A 20234-nucleotide genomic window follows, 5' to 3' on the forward strand; every position below is an offset into this window, starting at 1 on the left:
AAGACATTGCTATGAAGATCATTTTGAATTTTCGATGTACACGCAATACCTATCTGTTATTTAGTTTTTCTGAGTTAAACCTACGTACCTACCTATCTATTCGCCGTTCCCATGGGCGGGCCAGCTGCTGCAGGAAAGGACAGCTGCTCCCTCCTGGAAATCTATTTAATCTTAGCCTAGAAGCTGGGTATGACTCCCCCGACCCCCTCCTCTCCCCAGGTCATAAGCTGGGCATGACTTCCCCCTCGGCCAGAAGTTGGGTATGATTCCCCCCCCCCCCCCCCCCCCCCGGCCCGAAACTGGGTATGACTTGACCCCTCCCCCTCCCCCCAGGCCAGAAGCTGGGTAAGGCTAGCCCCTCCCCCCAGGCCAGAAGCTGGGTAAGGCTAGCCCCTCCCCCCAGCCCATAAGCATAAGCTAGGTATGACTCCCCCTCGGCCAGAAGCTGGGTATTACATACCCCCCCCCAGGCCAGAAACTGGGTATGACTTGACCCCCCCCCCCCCCAGGCCAGAAGCTGGGTAAGGCTAGCCCCTTCCCCCAGTCCATAAGCATAAGCTAGGTATGACTCCCCCTCGGCCAGAAGCTGGGTATGACTTGACTTGGGCTGACTAGGTTACTTTATTTTGATGAATAAATGTTATTAAAAGTTTTTTTCTAAAACTGAAAAAAATTTCCATTCCAATAGTACGGATAGATTCGGATATAGTGACGTCACGCGGCCCTGCGTACGTTGACTTTTAGCGGCAAAAACGGCCTATGTTTATTACTTAATATCTTCGTAAATAATGGTCCGATTTGGATAATTCAAAAAGATATATCTTTCTTTTGTCTTAAAGATTAACGTAGATACTAGTTTTATTGAATTTTCTACAACAGTACTGATCCTCATTAATTCAAGCAAGTGAAAGAACAATATCTAACTTCAAATTCTAATAGCTTCACCTATTATTTTAATGATTTCACGTAAACTCGATGTTTCAAAACAAAGTTATAGATGTTAACTGAACAAGCTTAAGGCTGAGTTGCACCAACTAACTTTGACCGTAACTATGACGATAACCGGTGTATTTTGTATGGATTTTGACAGATTTTTGACGTTTGTCAAAGTTAAAGTAAGATGGTGCAACCCACCCTAAGTTTACCAGAAATATTAAGTTATTTCAGCTTGTCAACTAAAGTCTGATTTTTAATTCGACGGAATTTTGACATTTCAGAAGTGTTGCTAACATTGAAACATTCCCACTAAGAATGGAGAGCATTTTCACAAATTAAAAAATAATCCTTTCTTAAATTTAAGGTTTCACTTGAAAAATAAGGCTTAAAAATGTACTGATCATTTCAAAATGGTTATTTGAATTTTTATTATCATATTTTTGAAGTTCCAAAAAAAATTGGGAAATTATTTTTCTATTACTGGACTCCCTGGCCAATAATACATGGGTTACAAACCTTTTTTATGGAAATCCTTTTAAATAAAATCTTAGCTTCATAAAATAATAAATTTAACAAGATGCCAATTTTATAATCCAAGTTGATTATGATGACGATAATGATGATTGATGATCAATACATATTTTCGTTTATGATAATGTGTGGTTTTACTGTATTAAAAACACGTTTTTTTCTATTTAATCTCTAAAATGTACATAATAATTAGTGTACATTGAATTCACAAAACACACAATAGTTCATTCTTGTAAGTTGTAGTTCATAAAATTTCATTTCATATTATTTATTAATAATTCAAAGCAAAAAAGGCTTATTAACATCTGAATTGTCAAAAAATGACAACTGTCAGAATTCCGTCGAATTAAAACTCGGACTATAAGTTGAGTTACTTTAGGAATACCAAACATTATATTTTTAAAGTCTATTATGTTTGTCATTTTCTGCAGTTCATAGACATCTAAATCCAAATGCTGACTATCACTATAATAAGGACGGTGACCTTATTCATTTTAACAATTTATACGTGGACGAATCGTAATGCGTTGTTGTGAATAGAACCACAGAATAATAATAAGTACTACGTACAGAAGTTTTACTTCGCGAAGGTATTTAAAATAATGTATGCTCAATGTCATTAACAATAAGGTGTAATTTAGCGTGTGTCAAGAGTCAAGCACCATTTTGTTGACAAACGTCAGTGATCGGCACTGCGCCGAAGCTATAGGGCTGACTTCGGTAAAATGATGTGACGTGAGGTGCAAACTGCGGAAAATGGCGGAGGAAATACATGATTTAGCATGAATTATCATGAATAATATTAACTACTTATTTACCTCTCAGTGTCTTGAGGCAACTGAAAAAAGTAGGTACATTCGGTGTTTTTATTATTATTTAGGCAGTTAAATACAGTATTAAGTACACCATTTTCTTTATTTTCTTCCATCATACACAAGAATACGCGTGTGTGAGTCAATGTTCGCTCGTATGTGAGGCCTTGTCGAATAGTATCCTGTAGGTGGGCCATCGTGCGTGTTTTGTTTTCGATGTAAACTCGCGGAGATGAACAGGCCTGATAGAACTCCATCTCCTAAAATGGTTTCCCTGAAAAGTCACCGGGCTTCCACATAATTGCATTTGTCATTGTAATATTGTCAAACAGTATCACGGTGCAGAGGTGAAGTATCCATTTCTGTTGTTGCAAAGAAGAATTTAATGAAATCTTACTTTGTTTGATGTAGAGTTTTTATTTAATTTAGAGTTTAATGTAACAAAAGGAAAAGTTACTAAGGCTGAGTTGCTGAGTTGCACCACCTAACTTTAACCGTCACTTTAACAACCGGTGCTTTTTGTATGAAGTTTGACAGATTTTTGACGTTTGTTAAAAGTCAGAGTAAGGTGGTGCAACTCAGTCTAAATATTAATGCTATATTACTGGTATCTTTCCCGACCACTATAATTCGGACTTCTTCAGGCGAAACTGAATAGGCACGTACATGGCAGGTTATGTACCATAGGATGGTTATCATCAGGTGTGCATCTTGATACTTAACATCAGGTGTGATTGCGGTCAAAATATTTGTCTTATTTTGCATTAAAAAACCTTAAAAGTTACCTTAGTACCGTAAATCCCGCCAAAAGTGATACACTGTTGAAAAAGTACAAGATGTCAAAACAGGAATCAATCATATTGTTGATGAAGTTACTACCTTTTATTTTGACTATAATATGACCGCACCCTAAGAGCCCACATATCCCTTATATCCTTGTAAATACTCGTGTTTGGTCGACAAGGCTCACCTAAATTAATCATAGCTTGATGGATTACTAACTATTCGGACCCTGTGTTGGATATTAGCTCTTTACAGAAACAGTTTAGGAAAGTTTCCCGTAGTTAAGTTATTTTCAGGATTACTTTGCGGCTTGCAAAGGTCGAGAGCGCCCACATTAATAAGGCATCAGTTACTAAATTGAAATGAGCGTTTTGTGTAAACAGTGATGTAAGTAGTGATACAATTTTGTTGCAAGTTAATGAGAATATGCGTTATTATTATTATTAAGGGTTAAAAGCATGATTATGTAGGAAACAAATGCTTATTTAATACACTTTTTTGTAAATTTTAAAAAAGTACTTATGTTTATTTTCATTACATAAGAACCCCTTTTGTTTTAGGAAATCAAGTGTTAAAAATTTCATTAAATTGAATAGTTTTCTTTTTTAATAATATGTCGTGTGTGATGAATGAGAAAGACAAGGTCTAGTATAAAATATTCGGTTAACTTTTGATCAAAACAAAATATTCAGTTTGGAATTTACGATAACCTTTATACAAAGCCCGCGGAGTCTAAAAGCTCGTTCGAAGGACGAGAAAATTTCAGAGTGCACAATACAAGCCTGTAACGTTGCATAATATGGCGCGTGTTCAGCCAAAGTATTCGTTATGGTATTTGCTACACCTAGCCAACGGGGGCATATGTTTTTCGATATGACGCCGAACGTCAGGTGTTCATCTCATGACCTAAATGTGGAAAAGTTATTTTAACGCGTCGGCGTTAGGTATCAAATGGGAATGGTGAGGTGAGGGTTATTTGTGTCATTCTCGAATTGTGGATGGGAGAGCCCTCCCTCTCGGCGAGAGCGTCGGCAGCGGTGGAGAGCACTTGAGACTCTCGCGAGCAGATCCGAGCGGCGATATTCGCGAGCGAGGGTCTTCACTCGCTGCATCCCTCTTGCTCGCGAGAGCGCGCGGGCGGGAGGCGAGCGGCCGGCTTCACTCACGTCGCTTCGGTCTCGCGGATTGTATGTCCGCACCTCTCCTCTCCGCGACGTACGAACCCGAACCCCACCGGTACAACTTAAGCGTGCCGCGTCCGACGCGTTTATAAAAACATATCCCTTACTAGTATTATTCTCTTAACTCCCCTACCGTACCTGCTTTTCGTCGTAAGTAAGGCTCTTCTCGGTATTTAGGAATTTTAAAACTTTCTTAGTGTTGTAGTTTTAAGACTTTTCACGTGGCTTGGTGCGATTGAACTTTGAAGGTCGATGCGATAACGGATTGTCCGGATTGAAGACGGTTAGTGTCACGCCGGTCCTGCAGACGATTCCGTTGCACTTTCGCGATTCAGGTGAGTTTAAGCTAATTTTATATTAAAAGCTTCGAGAACTTCGCAACTTTTAACTGTACCAAATATTTTTAACTTCGTTTTAGCGCGAAAAAAGTACATTTTAAGCGAGGCTCAAGTTTGAACGGAGCAGAAGTTTAGTAATTACAAAAAGTCAACAAATCGTTAGACATGGAATTGAGTTTTAAGCTTTGGATGCGGCATGAGAAGCGAACAAAGAAGACTTTTTGCGGACTATTTCAGAATGTTTTGATTTTTTCGAAGAAAATTAAAAATACTTTGTAACAAAGTTGATTTTATTTGCATCCACATCGTTAAATTAATGACAATGAGCCAAGTTGTTGTTTAAGCATCGTTACGTAAATGATGGCTTCCTAATTAGCTCTCGGGGTGGAAGGGATGAGATTATTGGGGCTCTCAGCCATTATTTCCTTTTGCAACGCTTCCTATTGTACAGCTGTATTACTTCCTGCTGTTGGGAAATATTTGTCGCTAATAATTTTATGGGGGACTTTTCATTAGCATTACCATTATGAGTTAATTATTTCATTAATTTGTGTTATTAAGCTTGAAGCAAACTTTGATACTACAGTCAGAATTTTAATGTTGATGACTCTATAAGACGAGGGTAGTGCTATGGTTTATTTTTGTGACTTTGTGTAGTAGACTGTATTGCAGAGAAACTCATGGCAGCTTCCAGTAAACTTTGCATCAAATTATAGATTGGGTCCGTTTTTTAATTTGCCATTCCTGTAATTAAGTATTCAGTTATGTTAAGGCCATCTTCTATTTTAATGTGAAAATGTGATGGTACTAAATAAAATATCATGCAGTATATTATTCCATTATTTAGAATACGACTCACAATACTGGCTGTAAAGAAAATGCACTCGGCACAAATATAAAGTATTCAGTGCCGTATAAAATCGAGGAATAAAATACATCACAAACTTTCTCCTCCTTGGCTCTTTTAGCTTAAATTATATACTCTCGGGGCGTAAAAATGGAGACATATACCACTATTGGGTTCCAGGGAGTTGCTTCCAACTGATGCTAACAAATGATGCGGGTTGAAATATTTGCATTATGTTCTATGACATGTTGAAGAATTTTCAGGCATAAATGTGTCCCCATTCAACAGTTTTGTGGTAACAAATAAATGGGTATCATTTATTCATGTTAAATTAAATTACATAAATTTTCTAATTAGGATCTATGAATAAACAAACACACTTTTAACTCGTTTTACCATACCTATTACATTAAAAGATTCGAGTAATGGCATGATGTTATTCTTACAAAGCACACAAATCATTTATCTAGTGGCAAAAAACGTTTTAGTATACAAAAGAAAAATTAATTACCAAAAGATATTAAGTAAGGTCATATTTAAGAATAGGTACAAGTAAAGATACACCAAATAGTACCCATAACTTTTCCCGTCGAATATCTATTCGTTCAGGCGAGCATATTCCCATTCTGCTCTCTGAAAGCATTCAATACAATCTATTACACGATGAAAGAAAAATTACAAGATCATGACATAGGTTTTACTTCCGAAAGGCGGCCGAAGACGGTAACATAAATTATATTCTCCGAACCTAATGTTTTGTGAGATTTTCGCTCACCTTTTTTCCTTTTATACTCAGTATACTATTATAAATGCGAAAATATATCTATTTGTTTGTATTTTTTGCTCAAATTTCTACTAATGCTGATGAAAACCTTTTATTACAAACAAAACAATTCATTTATTTTAACTCGTGAACTTTACCAATAAATTTGGTAAAACAATATTTATCCATTTAGCTATAATCTGTTTTTTCACTTTGCATAATCTTTTCCTTATAAACGGCACAAAAATATACCCCTAAATCACTTGAAATACCAACTTAACTTTGCACCTGGGGTAAATAGGGAAGCATTATACACACACGCAAAGTTATGTTGGCAAATATAGTACGCAGATAAGCGTTTGGCAACCCATAACGTGTAGGATGTTTTCGAACGGCTCAAGTATAAACTTTCTAGTGATAAGATAACAAAAATAACATTTATTTTCCTCTTTTAACGTTTACCATGCCTACAAAGTACAACTACATGCGTTACTCGTAGAATGTTTACAGTAATTGATAAAAGGCAATAGACATCAGCACTGCATCTGATGTTAAGTGCAGATACAGTCTAGGAATGGTGTTCAGACCATTTAGGTTTATTCAGATAAGAATATGTATTAGTAACGGTAATACTAATAATATACTCATAATAAAGAGGACACCCCACACATAAGTTTACTTTTCGATAGTCGAAGGGTGCTGGTTAAATGAGGTCAATGGGGTTCCCAGAGCATTTCACATAATTCTTCATGCCACATAACACACACAAAATTGTGTAAAGACGATAATAAAACGGATTGATGATATAAAAATATGGATAAAGGATCTTGCACGCCGTTCTAGCACTAAAATGGTGCACAAAATACCTTAATGAAAAGAGAATTTATTTTTGTGCTTTTGCATTTTGTAATTACGACCGTGCATTCTTTGTCCATAATATTATCTAATCATTAATTTGCATTCATAATATGTTCAGTGTATCTAAGTACACCTACTATTTACCTAATGTCCCAGGTTAGACTCCAACAATTCCTTCTCATTAACAAAATTAAAGGACAGATTATGTTTTAGCACAGAAGTTTGCTTTTACCAAGTTGCCAAATGAATGCGTACCTCCGCAGTACGTAATGGAACGAGACTTGTTTTTCATTCTGCTCCCCATACAGCAATAAGCGTCCTAACTTATTTCATATACGTGTTATAATACTCTGGACTCTGACGTTAACCCCGCTTCGATTGCAAGCACTACTTTTCCTTTGCTCACGTTTATTTAGTAAGTTACGACCTTTGCTGGCGAGCTGAATTTTGTTCAAGTGCGACGATAGCTTTATAAATGTCTGGTCCAGTTAAGACTTTAGAGATACTAACTTTTGCTGTTAGATCTAAGATTAAATAATACTTATCATGTTATGTTAATTGGACTACGCGTTAAAGTGATAAAATAATAACTATCAGAGTATATACGGAAAATTGATAATAATCTATTATGTTATGTAAAACTTAATTCCTTACTTTCTTTATGTTTTATTTAAATGAATCAATTTGTAAATCCATATTCTCATTGCCTTTTGTGGCAAATCGAATAATCGATATAATTGGAAAATAATGACAAAGCAAAACAGCAAACGAATACGCGGAGAACAATAAACTAAAAGCAATCGAATTCAACCTGCAATCTCGATTCAGCGATTTGCTAAAAAACATGTTTACGTTTATGACTTTTGCAAACACAAATAAATCATCTGTAGAGTCATTCAGATGCAATATCGTTCAATATTGCCGTTGCCGTATTTCCTCTTTATCGATATAAATTCTTATAACAGAAATCTAAAAGACCGATCTGATGAGAGCCTAATAAAGGACAATGTTCGTTGTCCATACATTGTTCGCCTAAGAACCAACAATTTTGACATATTACTACCCGAAAGCGAAATAATACGATTCTGTGTGTAAGAACAATGATTCCTGATGGACACTTGCCATAAAATTAATGATTAAGAATATTAAATCACAGCGATTTTATAATATGTCGTTTATGACAACATGGCGTCTAATGTATTGTGTGAATGTATGAACACCGATTCGCGAAAAATGTTTTGTATTGTCGTCACGCCGAGTCGCAGCCAAATAGTATAAAATAATAGAACAAGTTTTAGAAATACAACTCGGCATTCCACTTTTATAATATGCCCACATATTGCACGTAAATAAACAACATGAATCGTAGGTTGTTTCCACCCTTGTCATCTGACACATGAAATAAACTCCTATTGTATTATAGATATCGAAGCCGAATCGTATATAATAATAGAATGGGTTTTGGAGATCACTCGGGGTTCCACTTTTATAAAATACCTACATATTGCATAAAAATAACACGAATCATGAGTTTTCTTTTCACCATTTACATCTGACACGAGATAACAAACTCCTATCTCCATGACTACCGTCGTAGTCTATGCCAAAGACTACAATATTTTAAGCAAGAAGTTTCAAACCTTAGCGGCTACGGTAACCCCTGGGCCACATACATCGTGATAACATTCGGTCGACACCGGAACGAAGTCTTGCGATTATGCAAAAAAGCATCGTATTCTAGTGCGGCTATATCACGTTCAACCGGGGTTTTAATTCGACTAAAGTCCTGACTAAAGACTGGAAGAAAATACGCCGCATTGTATGAGCACTTCGTGTTCGTTAAAGCGGCTTCAGATCTAGAGCCCACATAGTTTTCTTTCCAATAATATCCGCAAGTAGCGCTGCATGATCTTTACAACAAAAACGGCAATAGTTATTAAGGTGCCAAAATTATATGATTACTTTGGCACGGTATTATACACGTTCAAAGATTTGTCATTTTCATTCATTTCATCATCATCATCATCATTTCAGCCACAGGACGTCCACTACAGAACATAGACCTTCCCCAATGACTTCCACATCGCACGGTTGGTAGCGGCCTGCATCCAGCGCCTTCCCGCTACCTTTATCAGGTCGTCGGTCCACCTTGTGGTGGGTTGACATTGCAGAATATGACTTTTGATAGGTTCATCATAGAATTCGGCGGGGATATCCTCACGGAGGAAGTTCGTAAAAGGGCGGAACAAGATCTTATAATAATGCAAGGCCGAAGCTGTAACGCGCGTGCTCCTACGTGTAATCCGGCGAGTATGCAATAAATAGTAATGTCTGGTAAATAGTGGTAATACGTATCATTCGTTCGTTCGTTTCAGCCGAAAAGACGTCCACTGCTGGACAAAGGCCTCCCCCAAGGATTTCCACGAAGACCGCACCTTCACCAGATCGTCGGTCCACCTAGTGGGAGGCCTGCCCACGCTACGTCTTTCGGCTCGTGGTCGCCACTCAAGAACTTTCCTGCCCCAGCGGCCATCAGCTCTACGAGCTATGTGCCCCGCCCCGTCTATGTCTATATGCGCTACGATTACAGGGTATCATTTTGCATAGTCGCAAGACTTCACTCCGCTGCTGTCAAATCAATGTCGCATAATGTTATCGCAATGTGTGTGGCCCTTGGCCAAATCACAGAAGCCTTTGCGAAGAAAGAGCACTTGAATGACAATGAAAATCAGGGTTACCATTTTATAAGATCTCCTCACTATTGAGGGTAACAAAGTAACATTAATAATCTAGCCATTAATTACATTTATTACCTATACGAGAAAGTAAAGCAACATGCGGTTTTATTTTAATTTGTAAAATATTTGTAACAGTTTGTTCCAAGTTTAGTTTTACAACAGTATTGCTGTTTCAGCTGTCACTGTGAAGCTTTGGGAAAATAAATAAATACAAAAAATATTAACATAAATATTTATTTAAGTTTTTATGTTCATTATCATAATATGCCAATTTAAGTTACACTGTGTGACAGTCTTTGACATTAAACAAACTCTTCAGCTTAATAATACCTACCTACAGGGCGTTTTTATAGTTACTCTTGCTGATGAAACAAGAAGGGTTGATTCTACTACTGAAATACAACTACTTTTCTTACAGGACCAATATCTAATTCTCAAAAAAATTCACATCCTCGTGATGGTGATAATTTCTATGGAGAGGTTTTTTTTTATATTCGGTCTCTTGGGATAAGTTATTCCATTTGAGCAGTAGAATTAATCCTTTTTATTTGATCACATATAAAAATAACACAAGTGTGTATGTTTAGGAAAACTTCTTCTTTGGTATGGTATCACTACGGAGTTATAATGTCGGCAACTCTGTATCACTGACTTGTAACTTTCAAACAGTATGAATAATAAGGGCACCACATTGGTTTTCTTTCTGAAAAAAGGCTTTCACTTTTAGTACTAACCCTTTAGCGCTATTTCATTGAAATAAAAATACAATAAACGCACAGAAGACTGAAATTGAGTCAACTGACGTGACATTTATAATTTGTTGACATTATGACAGTTTGACAAGACTAGGGATTGAAAAAGTTTTAATTGAAAAAGTAAAATGACAATTTATTAAAACGATTCACAAGGATATAATCGATTAAAAATATTTATAAAATGTTCTGATACTTGCCTGTAGCGATTATCCAATCCTGGTTTCTACTGAAAAACTACTTCGTGGCAAGATTTTAATAAAATAATAAAATCTTTATCTTCTCTTTCACAATCTATAAAAGTTCATTTGGTCTATTATTAATGTGCTATTGAATGAGGGTTTTCGCGATTGAAAAATCCGCGAGATGGCAATACGTAGACGCGAGGTCCAAATGCTGCATGATTGGTGGATATCTGTCAATGTCATGTCAAAAATAACCAATCATGCAGCATTTGGACCTCACGTCTACGTATTGCCATCTGGCGGATTTTTCAATCGCGAAAACCCTCATTGGCATAGATTATGAGAGACTGGCAACTATACTAGGTTGATATATGTTTCTCACACTTCAACTGGCATTGGATTCAACATCGGATTCTGACACTTTTACAGTTATGATACCATGAATATCAGTTTATGGTCCTAATTATTTTTATTTTATTTACGACCTTCGACCAGTTGGACACTTTAGATAGCTTCTTGTAATAGTGTCAATATCTTTTTAGCTTTTAACGCAAATCTAGTCTTCAAAGCAGTTTAATCGATTTATTTTATTTTCAAAATCGATATTTTATTGTCTATGATGGCCGCAGGAACATCACTATACATGGACTCCCAGCAATAAAGTACGGTAATGCCTCGTACAGATTTTATCGGCAAAAATTATGGAACTTGATAGGTTTTAGACCATGCCACGCACCAAAACGTCCGGAAGTTGTAATAGTATTATAGAATAAACGTTAAAAGACTTATTTATTTAATTTTTCAATGCTTAAGTGTCCATTAGAACGAAAGGGTGCTTAATGTATTTAAAAAAATAGAAAATAATTATGATGGGTTAATGTTTTTGGGCGGTTTTTTAGGCGGTTTCTGACAATGTCCTTTCATTTATCGCGCCACTGCTCTGGAGCCTACAGAATTCATCATGGACGCGAAGTGTTTTGTATTATGTACTTTCATTTTCTTATTAATGGATTTTTGACAATAGTCTGTTTACAGTGATTTGATTTTTTAACAATAAAAACTCAAAATGGATTTTAGTTTGGTAATAAATATACTCTTAGGTACCTAATTAGGCTGTAAATTATGGTAATAGATTTTTCTGCAACGAACTCTCATTTTTTAGTAGGTACCTAATGTTATTAAAGATTTATCATGATATGTGGTTAAGTGAGTTGAGACAATACAAAATCTAACACCAGATAAGATTGAGATTTAACAAAATAAAAATGTAAGGAGCATTCTTCAATTCCGGAAAACGCAGCGTGGGACGTCCACCCACAAGATGGACCGACGACATCATAAAGGTAACAGGAAAGCGCTGAACGCAAGCCGCTATCAACCGGGTAACATGGAAAGCATTGGGGGAGGCCTATGTTCAGCAGCAGACGTCCTGTGGCTGAGATGATGAAGATGATGATGATGATGATTCTTCAATTATCTTTCATGATAATCGAACATTTAAACTGAATTTCTCACTGTTATCAAATTAACATTCCAAACACACCTTGAAAGCGGTGTAATGTCACTTAATGCGATAAAATATAACTTTTAAAAAAAATAAAACCGACTTCAAATGCGTGAACACAAATAATACCTATTCAACAAAAAAATAATCGTTCAAATTGGTTCATAGGGTAAGTCCAGGATAGATGCCCCACTTTTTGAAACAGCTCTGTAACTCAGTCAGTAAGTTTTTATCAACAATTTGACCTTAGTATCTGTAAACTTTGGTCTTTCGTCTATGATATTACTATAATTATTTTAGTTTAAGTTATACCGATTCTGAGAAAATACCATTTTAATTGACCTCTAAAAAGTGGGATAGACGCCTAATGTGGGGGATAGAAGACTCACTGTATGATTGCTTCAAAGGATAGATGCCTGATGCACGGATAGATGACTCGTTAATATAGTTTTTGAATTCTAAGGATCAAATGCATTTTGAAATCAAACAAGCCAAGTATTATTATTTAAGATTGTTTCTTATTAAATGAATTCAAAATGAAATTTAATATTTTTTATTAAAAATAATACTACTCCTTCTAGCGCAGTCGGGTAAAAAGGTAATTCGATCCTATTTATTACTTTCCTAAGGTTAGCCGTATTACATTCTTTTTTTCTTCTTACTTGCTACCTGTGACAAAAAGAGCAGGTTAGGATAGATGCCCCTAGGTGCATGGGACATGGCCCTAAGGGCACCTATACCCAAAAAAAATTAGGCAACTATCCTTTTAGTATAGGATAGGTGCCTTTTTTAATAAAAAATATAATAACACTAAAAATCGAATTAAACATAGCTATCCCGTATAACTTAAAAGATAGTCTATCAAATTATATAAAAATCTGCTTCATTTTACAGCTGACAAAAAATGTATCCATTTAAAGATACTTACCAATATTATTTCGACGCTCGCTAAGGTCTGGCCGCGGAAGACTTTTGCTCGCACTGGCTAAACGAATGCACTCTTTGATGGTTTGCGAGGCGAAAAGTGGTACGGGGAGGTCCCTTTCTAGTATACGTACTATAACTTTAGGCTAAGTTGCTTGTAACATAGTGTACTTAAAAGCGCGGCACCTATCCCACTGGGGCATGTATCCTGGAATTACCCTAATCGGCGGAGATATTGCGTATAAAAAAGTTCATCCCCAATTTTCCACCCTTGGGGGTGAAATATTTTCTTCAAATTCGCATGAAACCACCCTTTTGATAATACCTATTCAACAAAAAAATAATCGTTCAAATTGGTTTATAATCGGCGGAGATATTGCGTATAAAAAAGTTCATCCCCAATTTTCCACCCTTGGGGGTTGTTTTTTTTATTATTAAATTTAAATGGGACCACCCTTGAAGTATTACCTATACGCCGAAAAAAGATTTGTCCAAATCGGTTCATAATTGGCGGAGTTATCGCGTAACAAACATAGAAAAAAAAAAACATACGGGTCGAATTGAGAACCTCCTCCTTTTTTTGAAGTCGGTTGAAAACAAGATATTTAAACACAGTTGGGCTAGCATTAGGACTTACGCCGCCAACAGGACGCGTAGCCGCGAACTTGCAATGTCATGGCTCGCGTAACTGGTATGTCTAGTTGCATCCACAACACAACCTAGGTAGAACAGCCAGGATAAAATATTCCTATTTGGCATGCATGCATAACAAAAATATTCCTTGATTAAGAGCCCCTTGTTTTGTTTATTATAGCGGCAGTAAAAGAAATAAGTACACTTCATGATTCCATGTCAATTTACCTAATAAGTAGAACGACAAAAAGACTGCTGAAAGACAACAGACATCGTAGGCATGGAAATACGGCGCTCTTCGGGTTTGGAACCTGAAAATTGATTTTCAGGGTGTTCTCCAATCTCACTGTTAATAATTTATCAGAAAAATCTAATTACTTTCTTCGTAACGTCACAGTTAAATGTTTTCTATACTAAAGCAGTAAATGAAATGGTCTGGCTGTTACATCTTCACTGTGCCGGCGGTGAAACTCTGCACCGTGGAACGAAAGCCCGCCATGGACTAGCTTAGATTAGTTTTTACTTCATGTCGCGAACCCGTTGCGATGCGTCGTACCGTCAGCATTATCAATATTCTATTCTCTCAAAGGAAATACATTAAAAAAAAGCTCTGTAAAGACTGATGTAATAGGCAAAACATTACAATTTATTAATGTTGCTATTTAGTCCCTATTTAGCATACATTTACTGTATGATCTAGTTTAACCGATATAAAATCATAATAAAATAAAATTACGTCAAATAAATAAGTCCAAAAAATAAACTTTCTTTGATAAATGCATAACATATTTCGTAAAAACACTCACAAACATTTGTATTGTAGGAAGACCGAACCTGCAACTTCTGAACTTGGTGGCCAAGTTTGCTTCTACTGAGCTATATCGAACTCTCTGAGCTTAGTATTAATAAGCTGATTTGACCAATTGACCTGTCCCTCTTCGGCTAAAAGTTAAAATCCTTTTAACACTTTTTTCAATCTTAAACAATCCCAATTCTCCTTCTTACCTGAAATCTCAATATACGCTCCTCAGTTCTACTCACTCACACTTTGGCCCTAAGGTTAACTGGAGAAGACTGCCGAATTGCTAATGCAAGCTTAATATTTAGTTTGCCTTATGTGTTTTAAATAAATACGCTAAATATCGCAAATCTCTTCTGAAAACAACAAAGATGCTCAAGATATTCGCTGTCGTTTTGATATAAGAAATGTTTATTCATTCATAATCCGATTACCGGAGAAAGCTTCTGTGTATTGGCCACAAAAGATTTTTGTAGACTAATTCACTAATGTACCAAGAGGTAATATTGTGAAAATATACATTGTCGTCACAAGGTGACTGACATACGACATAATGTACCTACTAACATTAGATACAGCCTGGCTAAACCAACAGACGTTGTCTTGTCCAAAGACAAATTTCATAGATAAAGGACGTTCAGTTTTTTCAGAATTAGATAATTTTCTGGGAAACTTACCTACCTAGTTTTTCAAAATGATACTGCATAAAAAGTTATTTGCTTTTAGCTTCGTAAGTTTTTGAAACAATTGCTACAAATACATATGTTTACCATGATTCTTTAAAGTTTTTCGGATTTATAATTTTATTTTAATTAAAAGGTACAACCTAAGTATAATTTGTCCTTAGTTCCTTTCATAACTTCGTTTGGTGTGTGCATCATATACAATTACTTTGCATGGCTAACACAAACACAATTAATAAATTAATGTGGCAATTAATATTTGCTAAACCATATTATTATTATTCTATCTAGTGGAAAGACTCGTTGGTGCTTGGTCTATTGAATGTCGTTGAAAAGCTTTGTTTCAGATTCTAAAAGACTAATTAATTAGAACAGTCTTGGTAAGTAAAACACTACTATAAAATAGAATTTCCATTCCAGCGCAAGCAAAATGCTCGTAAACGCTTTTATTATTTACACAACGTAAAGTTTCAAATGCATTTAGTTTTGCATCGATAATTTAAACGTATCTGGTTCGTAAAAATGGCAATAATACGTAATGGGAAAATTTTATGAACGATAAAGGCTATTTAGATTTAGTACTCTACTTGACGACAACGCATAGAAATTGTTTAAAATGGCAATAAAATTTTCAATAAAGTTTACTTTCTTACGCTAATAAATAAGCTGGAGTTTGTTCTCATTTAATAAAAATTACACACAACGCATTTTATAGGTCCATGACACAACGTTCGTTTTTTGAATTTTTGAAAATTAAATAATCAAAAAGCCATTGTTTGATTATTATTTGTTTAAAAGTTTCTTTTCTATCTTTTTGCGATTTTTATTGGCCTGTTTTAATTTTGGTCTTCAATACAATTTTTTTACTGAGACTTGTAAAGATAAAAAAGATACTGAGTAATGTCACTTGAAACTGTCAATAGGTCTCGTCAAAAGAGTTCCAACTTCTTAAAAAAACAAATGTCCTTTTTTGCGGCCAGTATGTAACTGTTGGCGTAACTCTCGTGTGTATCATAGTGTCAACAACCTGACAGGCCTCAGCCCCACTCCCGCTGGTTCAGGATCGCGAGCATAATCCTAGCGGGACCTTATTTGCGGATTACCTACTCGACAGGTACAGTCAGCATCGAAGTATCATTTATAGTCACAGTCAAGCACTAACGCGTTATAAAACGGTGCGAATTCAAACAGTAATCAATTGGATAATTTTTTGTTGATCACTGTACTAAGCTTGGAAGATATAGAATGTGTCGTTTAATTGATTTTTCAAATATTTTAGTGATAAAAGTATTTCTTTTTAGAAAATTTTAAGATTCAATTTGAATGATTGATTGAACTTATCAGCCTATTATAGGAAGGTGAAATATATTAATGATAAATCTAATCAATTAGACTGACTACTAGGAACATTACTTAACGTTTCTACGCAAATTACCTTAATTAACTTCTAAGCCTCTTAACGGCAATGTATATGTCGTGACAATAACAATGTTTAGTTAGTGTTTCGTGTATCTAATCTGCTGTTGTCTCTTTCATTAATACTATTGTTCTAACCAGTGTGAAAGAGATGGAAATGAATTGAAATGATTAAACTACTTCGCCTGATGGCTTAAACACTACCGTCGTCAGCGCGAAGACTATACAATTTAATTGCAAAATCGGACGTATTAGAACTGAATAAGAGCCACAATGGTTAGCTTTAGATGCGGTATACAGGGTGGTAAATTATGCATCGGTGTAAGACAGAACGTCTGTTTATTCGACGTAATATCGCGTAAGCCAGCGAATAGGCCCCCGGAAGGATTATATCCGCGGTATAACCTGTCAGGTAGACCGGGGTTGTTGACACTATGATACTAGTACATTCGATACCATGAGTTCTATGAGAGCTAGGACCTTAGACCTACTCTGCATAATGAGAGATTTTTTTTTAATGTTAATTTGTATTTATTCCAGATTTTAGGTAGGTACTTCATTTAATGTGAACGGGCATAATATTTACAGCTGCAGTTACAGGCTTTTAACGTGCTGACCAAAAGCAGTTAATATTTTTTTATCATTGTTTTTTTTTTATTTTCAGTTTCAGTGATCAAATCAATAAAATTCATAAACGATTTACATTCCATTTTATCAAATTATCTGCAAGAAAATTACATTTATGTTAATCGTTCATTCATTGCTTTAACAATCTAACAAAAGCATAAGCAAATTGTGTCCTTATCAACATAAAGCTATACATACGAATTCCATTTCGGCAATTAACTCCAACATGCACTAGAATCGCATAGCATCATTAATAGATGAGCTGGAGTGTTCGAGTTAGTCACGGCTGTTGGTTGCCGACTTCCATGACATCGGTAAACGTTTGGTTAACTTAAGGTCTCGAGCACATTAATTTACGAATGGTATTCGTCATACTGCTCGAAGACTTTCGTCTTGAGACACTGCGGTATTTCGGACATGAGTATATGGCGAAGCTTCCCGAACGCTGCCCATCCGAGTTGGATTCGACGATTGACCTCTTTCTCGAAGTTGGACCTACCTAACTGGACTGTTTGTCCCAGGTATACATAATTGTCGACAACTTCGAGTGTAGAGTCTCCAACCTTCAGAGGAGTGGGTGCAACACGGACATTAGACATGATGTACGAATGATGTGTGTTGCCAGTGTTGACATATGGATCCGAAACGTGGTCGCTTACTATGGGCCTCATAAGAAGGCTCAAGGTCACCCAAAGGGCGATGGAGCGGGCTATGCTCGGAGTTTCCCTGCGTGATCGAATCAGAAATGAGGAGATCCGTAGGAGAACCAAAGTAACCGACATAGCTCGCAGAATTGCTAAAATCAAGTGGCAGTGGGCGGGGCACATAGCTCGTAGAGACGATGGCCGTTGGGGCAGGAAAGTTCTCGAGTGGCGACCACGGGCTGGAAAACGTAGCGTGGGCAGGCCTCCTACTAGGTGGACCGACGATCTGGTAAGGGTCGCGGGAAGAGCCTGGATGCGGGCAGCGCAGGACCGTTCATTGTGGAAAACCTTGGGGGAGGCCTTTGTCCAGCAGTGGACGTCATTTGGCTGAAACGATTCGTCATACAAACGACGGATAAGCTCTAAAATATATTTTATCTTAATAACAGGTTCCAGTCCATCAGAATAATAGGCTTCCTTCGTTACAATTGTAATACTTATATTCATCATCATCATCGTCATCATCTTTTCAGCCACAGGACGTCCACTGCTGAACATAAGCCTCCCCAATGATTTTCACATCACTTAGTTGGTAGCGGCCTGCATCCAAGCGCCTTCCTGCTACCTTTATGAGGTTCACAATGCGTATTCCAAGTCAATATTTATATTACTTACGAAGTTGTAAATGGACAAGCAACAAATAAAATAAAATTGTAGATAATTGTAGAACAAACGAAAACTGGACCAACTATTATTTCCACCACTGCAATTCCTGTGTCATTATTGACCGTTAAAATATCTAATCAGTAGGTAAATGCTACTAGGTTTGTCCTTAGGAAAGCTAAAATTTCACACCCGGAATGAAATAAGGAAGACAAGAGAAATTCGAAGAAGACAAGTGATTGGTCAACACAGGTCATCTTTCCAATGCAATGCTGCAGATGGAGTAAGAAATATCCAATAGAGGACTGATAAGAGCTGATAATAAAGGAAACCCTTGAATGCTTTTAACTTGAGCTTGTACTGGTGACTAGACCAGAAGAAGACTTACAGCCAGAGAAAAAAACAAGAAGACTTCAAAAGTCAAGTAACTCATATTATGACAGGTTCTCTGAAATAGTCGAAAAAAACACATTCAGTGGAACTTGAAGTCATTAATCAAGGCTACTTACATGCCGCAGTGGTAACTAATTACGATGGAAAGCCAGTAAAAAGCAATTTAACGGATCAACACTCAGACAGCGGATCCGTCATCATCAATTTGAAATGTAATGGCTCCATGACTGCTGCCAACGGTAAATGACGAAACACTATTATGACTTCATTAAGCTATGGAAAATTTTATTTCGATGGACATTTCTGATTAAACACGTATATCGGACAAAAAACTTCTACTTACCTGAAAAAAATCCATTGACCATTATTGTCTTCTGAACAATAAAGCAGAATTTGAATCATTAAGTCAAAGTCAAAAGTAAGAAAAAATAAGTCATGCATTTCAATAAGAATTTTAATGTCCAAGTTTCAAAATAAATAATGATCATAATGCATTAGATGCTTCTGTGTGACGTTTTCGTACTTTCGTAGGTTTTTGACAATCAATACACCTAACGTAAACAATTACTAATCATAATTGTATTACTGGTTGCATTATATTCGAGGTATAATAATTCATACGTGTCAATTAGACCGGATAGTTCATTTATTAATCATCGCTGATAGGTTGTCGTTCCGGACGTATTTAATCCCACCAACAATGGGGAATTAATATGGCCGCCATAAATGCGTAGGACTGGGACCAACTGGGACTACGGGATACCATATTCATTTCGTAGTATTCCCATATGAAGCACTACTTAATAGTGAAAAAGACAATGAACTTACCTATTGTGTGTAATAATAAATTATGTGATTTGATATTTTAAGATAACGTCGAGCTTTTGACATAATTTTACTTCTTGCTATCTTTAATGTTATTTAAGTCGAGACAAACAGAGTCATCTTATACAATTTCCATTTCATCATCATTAGTCTTATTTCGGATCAGTGGAATTGAAAAATATGTTTCTGGAACATTTGTTTTACTTGGATTTTTGATAACATAATCTAGCTTAAAATAATGTAAATCCTGAGACGAAACTTGATCCCTCTAAGTCCCAAGTAAATGAGATTAGTCTGTGTCTTCAATTATTATGTAAAAGCTTGTAGCCCTATTCTTACTCTGGAAAATGATTTCCACGCGTAAAGTCGCGGTCAGAGCGAAGTTTTCAGCAATGATTG

At 36.2% G+C, this 20234-nt stretch overlaps 1 protein-coding gene across 2 annotated transcripts in view; it reads left to right on the forward strand.

Moving 5' to 3' along the window:
• The first annotated feature begins 4223 nt into the window (after positions 1-4223).
• Positions 4224-20234, forward strand: part of LOC135073890 (poly(rC)-binding protein 3) — a 197378-nt gene continuing 181367 nt past the window's right edge. The window contains exons 1-2 of one of the 2 annotated variants that reach the window (XM_063968132.1): positions 4224-4393; positions 4492-4578. The gene's annotated coding sequence lies outside the window, so the exon portion shown is untranslated. Of the gene's footprint in view, positions 4579-20234 lie in introns of both variants that reach the window. The other variant, XM_063968137.1, reaches the window with a different exon arrangement.

This window comes from Ostrinia nubilalis, chromosome 8, assembly GCF_963855985.1.
Source record: "Ostrinia nubilalis chromosome 8, ilOstNubi1.1, whole genome shotgun sequence".
NCBI lineage: Eukaryota > Metazoa > Arthropoda > Insecta > Lepidoptera > Crambidae > Ostrinia > Ostrinia nubilalis.